This window comes from Mustela nigripes, chromosome 3 (genome assembly GCF_022355385.1).
Source record: "Mustela nigripes isolate SB6536 chromosome 3, MUSNIG.SB6536, whole genome shotgun sequence".
NCBI classification, from domain to species: domain Eukaryota; kingdom Metazoa; phylum Chordata; class Mammalia; order Carnivora; family Mustelidae; genus Mustela; species Mustela nigripes.
The window spans coordinates 144,662,809-144,672,918 of record NC_081559.1 but is presented as its reverse complement, the minus strand read 5'-3'; the positions used below and the strand labels follow the sequence as shown (position 1 = coordinate 144,672,918).

Genomic DNA, 10,110 nt, shown 5'->3' with positions numbered 1-10,110 from the left:
ATAGCTTTACCTTATACTCCTTAAATATCTGTGTTTCTTTTCTTAATACAGTTAAAATTGGGTCCCTCGGACCCTCAGGAGATGTGGCTGACCCCTTTCTCCCAAGCTTACCCCAGCACGTCTCTAAGATGTGTCTGTCCCAGCCTGTGAAGCTTGCCACCATAGGCCTCTCCCCTACCTCTCAATTTAATGCCTTTGAAACATTCCTTCCCCCGCAAATGGGTAAAAACCTAGCATAGCTTTACCTTATACTCCTTAAATATCTGTGTTTCTTTTCTTAATACAGTTAAAATTGGGTCCCTCGGACCCTCAGGAGATGTGGCTGACCCCTTTCTCCCAAGCTTACCCCAGCACGTCTCTAAGATGTGTCTGTCCCAGCCTGTGAAGCTTGCCACCATAGGCCTCTCCCCTACCTCTCAATTTAATGCCTTTGAAACATTCCTTCCCCCGCAAATGGGTAAAAACCTAGCATAGAGAAGTGAAGGGTGGGGGGGGGGGTGTCATAGCTATACCCCGCTAATAGCTTTTAGTGTGCAATCGAAAGACTTTTCTTGTTCTCCACTTTCCAGGGAAAATGGAAATTGGGACAGAGTGACAACACTAACTGTTTGACATACGGAGTGCTTTGAAGTCAGCAGGGGAAAAAGGCCTGTCTCTAAAATGTCACTGTCCTGAATCTATATTCTAGGTCTCTTCCACCATTCCGTAGCACTGTGGCACTGAATGTACGTTCCAAATGTGACCCTTCAACTTGGAGCCACTGTGACACTCAAAATACAGAACTCTCCAAATTATATTAAGACTTTCCATAAATATAGCCTCAACCCATAACTTCCATTTTATTCAGGGCTTACAAACAGAGAAAATGGGAAATCTGGAGGGAGAAGATGTGATTTTCATTAGCTATGAAGATTTTCAAAATTGCATTAGTTTCAGTTCATTAGGTCTCATAATCACATTAGCTGTGTGACATTGTAAGGAGAGGAGCTGCCCTGTGGAGATCCCCCGATGGGTTCCCCCGGAGTCTCACTACCTCTTGCACATGGGGACTGAATACGGGATTAGATTTTTCCTTTCACAGGGTGAACCAACAGAAACAATACAGCACATGCAAACCGTGTTTACAAAGATGTTTCCTCTCATCCTTCCCTAATTCTTCCCACAGTGCCTCCCCTGGCCAAATGCTGTGTCTATTCTGAGGATTCCAGAACTCTTAAAAGCTTGTCGAGTAACTCCCACCTCACTGGGATTCCCACTGGGCTCCTAAAAGAGTTGGAGCTGGTGGGCTTCAGTGAACTAGTCACTTCAGAATCACTTAGGACATGTGAGAGATGGATTCTTGGGCCCCACTCCAGTTCTCTCATATCAGAGTATCTGAGGCTCAGGCCTGGGCATCAGCAGCCTACCTAACAAGTGCTCCAGGTGTTGTGAAGCAGGACGTGGGGGGGTCCTCAGGGACACAGGTGCAATGGCTGGTGCTCTCCTGTGCCTGGGAAGGAAGGCACAGGCAGCTGATGAGGCCGATGGACAGAGGGGACTAGCCGCCATTGAACTGAGGCACTTGACTACATTAGGACTGGTGATTGAGCAGACCACAAACTACTTCTCCTTTAAATTGAGGAAACATTCTCTTGCTCAGAAGTATGATCCTGTTGTGTCCTGCTATGTCTTTCCTCAGAACCTAGAGTTCGCACCATCTGTCTTTCCTGTCGGGTCCAGAGTCTTCTGCTCCCTGGCATGTGAATGGCTCTGTAGCGAACACGGACCTCCCTGAAGGAGGTGACTATTCTGGTTGTCGAGTTCCGTCTGGTCGTGCCGGATCGAGTTGTGTAAGAACCTCTCTCCAAGGTGTCACCACTCTGTTACACCTACTTCCCTACCCCATCAGTGTGGTTTTATCTTCCCTAAATTGTGCAAAAGAAGAGAGGAAAAGATCTTTCTTAAATTCACAAAGTAACCACAGATTAAGGCCAGCTATAGGTAAAGTAGTAAAGCAGGGTAAAAATGACAGGAATCTCTTCCCTCCGCCTACCTCACACGCACGGTGCCCGCATTCCGGCCTCAACCCTCTCACCCTTCACCTTTGCCTCCCTGTCCCTTACCAGGTGACTCGGTCTGTTCCGTGTATGCCTTCGTACGACTTTGAACACGCATGCCAACGCTTACACGAATATTTGGTTTTCTAAGCCTTTAACCTTTAACCACCTTTAACCACAAGGTGAAAGCAGTTTTCTCCCACTTAGTTAGGAGGTGATGGAGCTCTATAGGTACCTTCCCTGGTCCTTGCACTCTGACCTGTCCCTGGACGCTGGCTGACCCTGACTGTGACTGAGTGCATGCAGGGGAAGTGGTCCTTCCTACCCTGTGCCCATGTAGAGGCTCAGTGGAATCCACCAGACACATTGAGGACAGTTCCCAGCCTGAAACAACATCAGTCCAAGGGCACGGTGGCTGTGTCAGTGCCACGGTGCCTCTTCCACCAAGCTGAATGGAATCAAGCTGCAGTTACTGTGACTGATGCAACATGGTAGAAGTGAAAAGGCTTGCGGCTTTTTGTTTCTTTCTGATTTCACGTGCCTGGAACTCAACAATGGGCTTTTTACAATCTTTGATCAAAATATAGCTCTATATTAGGAACTTGATTCGAGACATTTTTCTCCTCCCGCATATTGAATTTTGCAATTAAATTGCCTCAGACCTGTGTCATTTCATTTTCAAGAAGATGAAACCGTGCTGGGGACATAGTAGGTATTGAACAATTTTTTTTTTTTTTTGATGAATTACAGAGTGTCAAAGAGTAGAATACACTTTGTGCCTTTGTGTTAAAGAGTAAGAAATATCAGAGATATTAGCCTAGAAACTAATGAAACCAGCCCAAAGAGCTGACCGTCTTTAATAATGGAAACAGAGAACTTCTCCAGAATGTTTTATTACATTTAGAACCTCTTCAGGCTTATCAAATACTGAGGTTAGAAATTAGGTAGATCCCTTCCAGACTTGCTTTCTCTGTAAGATCTTCCTAGGTTTGAGCATATGCCTTTAAAAAGCCTCAGAAGCTTCCAGCAGCAGCATTTTCTCTCTCTGTGACAGGTGTGTGCCCATCTGCATATTTTTTGTTTTGTCTTTGCGTTTTACTTAAAGGCTGTTATAAATATGAATTATAAATGGGTAAATATGCCAGCTAGATGTTGATGAAAAAAACAGACTTGTAAGTCAGCCGCGCCGCCAGTGTTCAGCAGTGGGCTCGCTGGCAGTGGAGTTGATGACGGCAGAGGCCATTGGGACCGGTTCCTGGCTTGGGCACTGACTGAAAAGGCTGCCTGTGATTTTTCTTCCTGATGTTCCTGTAACTACTGCGGCCTTGTCAGGTTTTCCTGGGAATTACTAAGACTGTGCTTTCTGGGGAGTTGAAACTATTGATCACACTGAGAATTTCGTGTTCTTGCTGGGTCTACATTTCCCATTGGGTGGAAAGCCCTGAGTTTTTATTTTAGACCCAAGGGATTTCTGGCTACTTTCATAAAATGACAGAGTCTCGGAGCTGGAAAGAAACCTTATAAATGAATTCATTTTTCAGGAGGAACTGAGGCGCATGAAGTTTGGACTTGGTTGAACATGTTATGTTAACGAACACAGTGACATCTGCTCACTGGCATTTCATGGGTCTCTGGATTGGTACAGAGCTGCCTTTCCCTGGAGTACTTCTATGGGAATTAAGAAAGTCCTGTGACACAGGGCTCTGGCCTCATCTTCACATAATCTTGAATGAAATGAAGACCAAGCTGCCCCAGGGATCTGGATGACCCTTCAGCCCCATTTGGAAGGAAGGAGATCATGTATCCTAGTATTACTCCAAATGCTGTCCTCAGGCCAGCAGCCTAGACCTCACCTGGGAACCAGTGAGAAACACAGAATTCAGAATCTGCACCGTAACAAGATCCCCAGATGATCTGTAGATATATTAAAGTCTGTTTTAGAGCAGTCATTGAGCATTTGACTCTTGATTTTGGCTTGGATCAAGATCTCAGGGTCATGAGATGAAGCCCCACATGGGTTCTGTGCTCGTGCAGAGGCTGCTTGTCCCTCTCCCTCCCCCACTTGCGTTCTCTCTCTCTAAAATAAAATCTTAAAGAAGAGAGAGAGATTGTTGGCCCCACCCTGACTGATTCACAGGCCTCGGGCAAGCCCGGATTTCTACATTTTTAAGGAGTTCCCGGAAGACGATGAGGCTTCTGGTCCAGGCCCCCACTGTGAGAAGTTCCGCTCTGCAGAAACTCTTGCCCTGCCACTTCTCTGCAAGGCACTTGGGAATCTTCTAGAGCCCTTGAGTACCCGGTTCCTGGCAGAAGGCCCTGAGGATGAACCCGGAGAACCTGTGCTTTCAAATACAAGTTCGGACTTATTCTACTCTAACTAGTCCCAGCCCCGAGGGGTTCCCAGTAACAGCAGCAAGTAACTCGTAGGGATATTTTTTGAAGATTTTGATTGTGTTTTTTTGGAGCCAATAAAAAGGATTTTGTCTGCTGATTCTATGACATAAATAATTCATAGTGTTTTAAAAACAGTCAAGAAGAGAACGAAAATGGCCGTGGCATACCAGGTCCTGGAGGCCAAGCGGAGCCACGTTCTCGCCGGCACCCGGGGGAACACGAACTCTGACGCCCCCCGCCCTCACGTGAGGGTGTAGAACCACATTGGGAGGTGTGGCAGGGATGCCAGACTGCTTGCCCGAACTCTGCCCCAGCTCTCGGTGAAACCAGTGCTCCAGTGGGATTCCTCGGGCACGCCACTCAGATTGCCATCGCCTTCGAGTCTGCCTCTCCCATCCTGAGAGTTGACCTTTCCCAGAAGAAGCGCCCTTTGATGTGCAGTCTCGATGAGATAGCGCCTGCCTTTCGGGGGAGGGCTTGGTAGAAGCTAATTGGCATGTGAAGGATACTGGAGCATTTGTAATTAGCTGTCCACCCCCAGTCCAGCCAGCTGTTAAAACATACCTGATCATTTAGATACCATCAGCCATGAATGGAGGATTTGAGAGGCATTTAGGTCAAGCAGTAAATTTCGGAACCTGCCAGCAAAGAAACATTAAGTTGTTATTGGTCACACCTTTTACTATTATGGAAAAGAAACTGGCTGAATCACTCTACCTGAGAAGCCAAATAAAAACAGGGCAAACAGTGCTTAAGAAAGCGGGGCTGTCAAGACCTGGTCTCAGGGAGCTGACCCTTGGGTAAACACCAAGCCCTCATGGGGTCCTCTAGGTCCCCTGGAAGGAGAGCACGTGCTGAAGCATGGCTGGGAATGAGCAGGGAGCAAGCCAGAAGAGACTGAGCATTCTAACCTCTGGTGCTAAGAGCAAGTCACGATAGAGGGAAGTTAAAAGGGCCAGGAAGAAGGGCAAGGCTCCCACATCCCAAACAGGCAGACGGCTGGGGATGGTGAAGGCTGGGGATGGTGAACAGCGTGGGGCTGGCCACTGCCCGCCCCCTGAGGACACGCCGCTGGGGGTCACGCTACAGTGGAAAGAGCCGGGGACACCGAGTCAGGAAACCTTTAGCTGTGTGACCCTTGACACGGTACTTAACCTCCGAGTCTCAGTCTCCTTGCCTCCACCAGAACACCATAAGGAGGAAGAAATGTAACATGCGGGAGAGTGACTGGACCTGTCACTCTCCTGCATGTTAGTCCAGTCCCGTGTACTCACTGGAGAGTGAGGACACACTCACTTGGGCTTTTTCAGTCTTTTTGATTTCAAGCCTTTGAGGGCTCTTCAGGGCCTGGGTAGAGGAAGATGATCACAGGAGGGAGGCAGGCAGTACCATGGAAATCTATCAGGGAGGCCGACAAGCAGACTTTTGGAATTCCTTGAGTCCCTGCGGAATTTCAACACCATCTGAAAAGACTGAGAAAGAGCAGCTTCTTCTCACCCTTCCCATCTCTGAAGGCCTGGTTAACATTCACCACCTCTTTTTCTCCTCTGCTCTTTTAGTTCATTCGACTGTTAATTCATTCAGATTATTTATTAAGGGCCTACTGTGTGCCGCTCACTAGGGCTATAGCTGTGAACCAGATAGGTCTGTTCTCAGCGCCCACTTTTGACCTTTGGCCAATGGAGGAGACAGCGAAGAGCTTCATCATTTCAGTTTTGAGTAATGCCAATGAAGCAAAAAGCTTTATAAGCTTTTACAAAACAGGCCTAAACTGGCATGTGCCTGCGTGTGTGTGTGTAGAGTGGGGGCTGAATTGCAGCGTCCGGAAAGTGGCTCCAAGGAAGTGACACTTCAACTGAGATCTGAAGCATGGTTAGGCTTTCATCAGACGAAAAAACGTGAGGCGAGCCAAGAATAGTTAAGGCTCCTCTTTCCCATGAGACATGGAAGCCCCAATGCCTTTTGAGGGAGGGAAGACAGAGGAAGGCATGAAAGGCCCTTGCTGAGAAGGGGTCAGAGGAACGCTGAGCTCAGGGGCGTAGTGGGGCCACCAGTGCTGAGAGGCCGCAAGGATCCATGTGCACAGGCACCGACGTGTCCCCTGCTGTGCCTTTTCCCGAGAGACGTTCAGCTGCTTCGGCGACAGTGCAGAGAAGCCGGGTGGTGGTGTTTAAGGTTTGGTTTGTGTTAAGGTTTAGCCTTAAGACGTACTTGGCTTATTTTTTAATTATTTGCTTGATGTGCGCATCTCTATTCTTCTTCTCTTCCTTATAAATCATTAAACTTCATTTTTAGAGTTTGCTTGGGAATTTTATTCCTCATCTTTCCTACAGAAATAAGCATTCAGTAAAAAAAAATTCTTGATTGGTTTCTATTTTCCAGTTTATGTTGATGCTGAGGAGAGGGGAGAAATGAAGTGGACACATCCTGCCTGCTCCCAGGGAACTTTGAATTTAATGCAGAAGAGCAAGGGCATAGGAGATAGACCGTAAAGCCCAGGTGCACACTTCCCGTTTAGACTCACACAAAATGAAGCCCTTTTACTATGTACCTCACCTGGTCTCCAAGAATCTATTAGTATCTCCCTCTTCCCCCTCCCCCTCTCTCTTGAGATTTACCATTAAAAATAAAAAATGAGGGGGCCTGGGTGGCTCAGTCCATTGAGCATCTGTTGATTACAGTTCAGGTCATGGTCTTGGGCTGTGTGATAGAGCCCCTCGTTGGGCCTTGCACTCAGTGTGGAGTCTGCTTGAGTCTTCTCCCTCTTCCCCACTCGCCTGCTCTAAATATATATATATATATATGTCTTTAAAAATTACATGAACCTTAAGAATTGGTCTTCAGGTCAGGATACGAGCAAAAGCAACCTTAGAAGTTACTCCTTACCCATCAGCCTCTTACCCCTTGGCTTTACTAAAGACAAAAAACCAAAAATGGTGATGGGGCTTTCATAAGCAATAAACTATATTACTTCTGTCACGTGAGTTTAACGTTTTGAAGACAAGAGAGAGCCACACAGACCCCTCCCCTGGAAAGGATCAGCTTTCACGTTTCCTATGTGGATCAATACATTTGGTACTACGAAAAGTAATCAGGTTACACTGGCAGATGGCCTTCAGGATTTATAACTTGCTCTGAGAATGAATGCCTGGCTTGTTCTGCCTTCAGCAGCAACCCTTGATAACAGGGTCAGTTTGTGACCTTCAGGATTTCCAGCTTCCTTTGTGTTACGCGCACAGGTGCTGTGCTTCTCTTGAGCTGCAGAGGAAGAAATGTCAAGTCATTGCTCCATGGTGGTGCTTTAAAATTTACAGTTCGAGAAACTATCAACAAGAAAACTCTTACCTTGGAGTTCTTCACCACCTTCTGCTCTTTGGATATATTTTCCCCAACTCAGGAAAAAAGAGAAATAGGGATATCTTTGTGACGACCTTATTTGGCAGAGAACCTTTGTGCCTTAGCAAGATGGACGACCAACACTGGTTTGGCTCCCCGTGCTCACCGCAGACCTGGCTCACGCGCATCTGGAGCACAGCAGCTTGCCTAGATCAGAGTCTCTCTAATCTGAACAGAAATCTACCTGAGTTTAAATACATGCGCTTAAAACTCTTTCAGGGTACTCGAGAATCGTATCGAGGGGTTAATTTAGCCTTAGCCTGGGCATCTGCCCATACACCTCACAGGACAGGAGCCCAGCAGAGAAATTGGCTCCTCGGCTATTGTTAAATTTGTCTGGCTAATCTGTGACTCATAATGTGTCATTTTATCTCATGGTTCCCACACCTGGTCATGACCGGGAAGGAGGAATTCCCATGGGGTTGTGTCCTGACTTCCCTCATTTTGTCTATCAGTGAGGGGTCATGAGCGAAGGTGGTTTCTATCATGCTTAATTATGAGTTGACTAGGACAGCTATAAAATGGTAATAATGACTATCATTACCAACCTCGCCTGCTTCAGAGGAATCAAAGTGTCTGCTTCTATCGCTGATCTCACTGGCCATCCCAACTGCACCAAACTGTTACTTACACGGTCTGCTGTGATCAGAGCACCTGCCTGTTAAGAGAGTCAGAAAACCAAGTAGCTGTCATTTGGTCGTCCCTTGTCACTAATTTCATCTGGATTTGTTGTTGTTGTTGTTGTTGTTTTCTTTCCTGTTGGAATCGATTTAGGTGGCTGATAGTCTGGGCTAATGAAGATGAAACACCTAGCACAAGGCGCAAACAGCAGTCTTTCCTTGAAGGGGCTGATGACTGGGCTGAGACTAGGATTATACCGCCACCTTGTGGTTGACGGTGGCACCTGCTTTTAAAGTGAAAGGCTATGGTTTTTTCCTGATGGAATCCCATATTAAGAACATGAAAGGATATAAGAGGATGAGAGATGGTGGAGCAAAATAATTTTGTGCAAAATACTTATTAAGACTAGCTTTCCGGATCTTTTCAGAGAAGCCCCAGCAGAAGTTCTGTAACCTCAAGTACTGACCTTCCTCAGAGCGAAATGACAAGTCCTCACAGTAGTCTGAATGATATAAAATTGGGATGGGAGGATCGGACCATTGCCGACTTTACAATATCACACATTTGTATTAAGTGACACTCCCAGCTGTGAGTGTACTCCAGTGCAGCAGTAATGAGGTCTATTCTAAAACAAAAATAAATGATATGCAACTGTTAGTCTTTCATGAATACGATGACCTTCAGCTCATCCCAGTAGGGCGTATGGGTGCCGACATAAATGTTTGCTGGGGTACAATGAATGGTGTTCCCTTTCCCTATGTTGAGTAACTCATAGAATACTTAGAATGTTTACCCATGTGGTCTGACAAATATTTTTCAAACTTCCAAGAACTTATATTCCACAGTTGAATGCAATCTTATTGAGTCAGGTAAGAACAGGACTGAAAGAAAGAGGCTTAAATGACTCCGTGAAAACATGAGAGATTGCCCCAAATTGTTCATGGTGTCCAAATTGTCCTACTGCTACAGATTAATTCTGGATACTCAGAATACCATCCCTGATATAGAAGGAAAATACGATGGTCCTCAGGAACATATCACAGGCTTTGGAGCCTTTGATTCTCTTTTCCACAAGGAACTTGTCTGGGAAAAAGGCACAGTGTATAAGCTGGCAAACGTCGTCATTGTGGCAGGAGCCCTTCCTTTTCAGGGTGACTTTTTACTTCCCAAACACTGGGCCTCTTGTCCTCTTATTCTATCCCGCTATAGCTAATCGTGATAGAAGCCTTCCAGCAGAGGGAGCGTCACAAATTCCCCCCCCGCCCCCCAGTTTAAAGCACACTAAATTGGCCCCTGAGCAGTGCTTTTAACCTCCATGAAACCAGCGCCTGAATCTAGTCTTGGGAGGAGAGGCGACTGCACTGCCTGGACCATCCACACTAGGCCTGTACTCTCATCCCCAGCAAGAAAAAGAACATGGAAGTGATATGAGCATCCGGACACATGGTGGGGTTCCATCTGGACTTACAGTCCTGGTTTAATTGTAGATAAGACCCCAATATGGAAGGCGATGACCAGAGGGGGAATGGGCCAGAGAATTCGGAACCCGAAGTCCCGACAAAGGAAGAGACCAAGAGAGAATAACATCAGGACACAGCCTTGCTGTACAATAGGAAACACCCCCACACACCCCAGGTCTGCTGCAAGGGTCCAGAGGTCAGGT

At 46.6% G+C, this 10,110-nt stretch overlaps 1 protein-coding gene across 1 annotated transcript in view; it reads left to right on the top strand.

The window, feature by feature from the left end:
* PAG1 (phosphoprotein membrane anchor with glycosphingolipid microdomains 1) overlaps window positions 1-10,110 on the top strand; it is a 138,361-nt gene that overhangs the window by 101,049 nt on the left and 27,202 nt on the right. The gene's annotated exons all lie outside the window — the stretch shown is intronic.